A 1,415-nucleotide genomic window follows, 5' to 3' on the forward strand; every position below is an offset into this window, starting at 1 on the left:
TGTGGTGATTGTTTAATTTTAATTTCAGCAAAATTGTGAATGCATGCCTGATACACATTCACCAATTAATCTGCACTTAGTAAGGGCAATCACCCCAACAAGATAAGAGCCGGATTTCATCACCGGACTCTTGCCCAACTTAGGTGAACTCAATCTCACATAGTGTCACTTTAATTAAAATCAATTAGACGTTGGCTCCTAGGGACATTCGAGCTCAATAGGATGAAGATCACCGAAAGTTGCACCAATTTCGCTCTGTGGCTTAGTTGATGTCTAGGCAAGCTTTGTCCCTATAAGAGAGACAGTTCATCTGTTCGAGGCAAGTGGGTTTTAAGTGGGACCTTTGCGAACGCATCGTGACCCCTCCACTTACCTGGGAGCTTACCTGGTCAACTCGGTTCATTAGACCGGATTGGAGGCTTAGGTGCCCTCTTCAAACTAGTTAGGAGCTGTCTAGTGATTTTAGGACAAATATAAGGATTGATGTGTTTATCTTTTATTGCATGCTTGACTGATCAAGTACTAGTGTATGCAAGGGAGTCGTTCTAGAGTACGTGACCTATTACCTTTTGACCTTAAAATAGAACGGACCCTTAGGAATATTCGAGTTGAGATCAGAACATTAGAATCATCCCCACCTCCTGAGATGGCTGAAGAACAACCCAAACTCCTGAGGGAGTACTTTACTCCCACCATTTACACTTTCCCATCTTGCATTCGATTACCTGAGATAGCAGCGGTACAATATGAAATAAAGTCTAGTATGATCCAAATTCTCCCATCTTTTTATGGGCTCACCAATGAAGACCCATATAAACACCTAGATGAATTCCTTGAGATTTGCACCACTGTCAAGATTCAGAACTTCACTGATGATGCTCTGAAACTTAGATTATTCCCCTTCTCCCTTAAAGATAGAGCCAAACAATGGCTGAATTCTTTAAAAGCCAACTCGATTCGTTCTTGGGATCAAATGCAACAAGAATTTCTTAAAAAATACTTTTCCATAGAAAGAACGAACCAGTTTAGACGTGCCATTACAAGCTTCTCCCAAACTGAGGGAGAAGAATTTAATGAAACTTGGAAGAGATTTCGGGACCTAATTCGTAAATGCCCTCATCATCAAATACCTAAGTGGCAGCTAGTGCAATGTTTTTATGATGGATTGACTGAACGAAACCGTCAGATGATCGATGCTGCATGCGGGGGAACTTTCATGCTTCAAAATGAGCATGAAGCATGGCAATTATTTGAAAATCTTAATGAAAACTCCCTCCACCATACTTCTTGTTCTCGTCAAGCACCCCCAAGTTCTCAAAGAAAAGGGACCATTTGTGAAATAAGTCATTCTATGGACCTGTCTAGCAAGGTAGATGCATTGTCCCATAAGATTGACCAACTGATGATAGGAGGAC

The 1,415-nt window shown here is 41.2% G+C and overlaps 1 non-coding gene across 1 annotated transcript; it reads right to left on the bottom strand.

Moving 5' to 3' along the window:
- Nucleotides 1-1,022: 1,022 nt before the first annotated feature.
- LOC120107457 (small nucleolar RNA R71) lies at nucleotides 1,023-1,128 on the bottom strand. The gene has a single exon (XR_005509220.3). It is a non-coding gene; the product is annotated as a small nucleolar RNA R71 (small nucleolar RNA).
- Between the last annotated feature and the right edge of the window lie 287 nt (nucleotides 1,129-1,415).

This window comes from Phoenix dactylifera, chromosome 2, assembly GCF_051530095.1.
Source record: "Phoenix dactylifera cultivar Ajwa chromosome 2, Ajwa_hap1_PhDact_Kaust_v1.1, whole genome shotgun sequence".
Taxonomy (NCBI): Eukaryota; Viridiplantae; Streptophyta; class Magnoliopsida; order Arecales; family Arecaceae; genus Phoenix; species Phoenix dactylifera.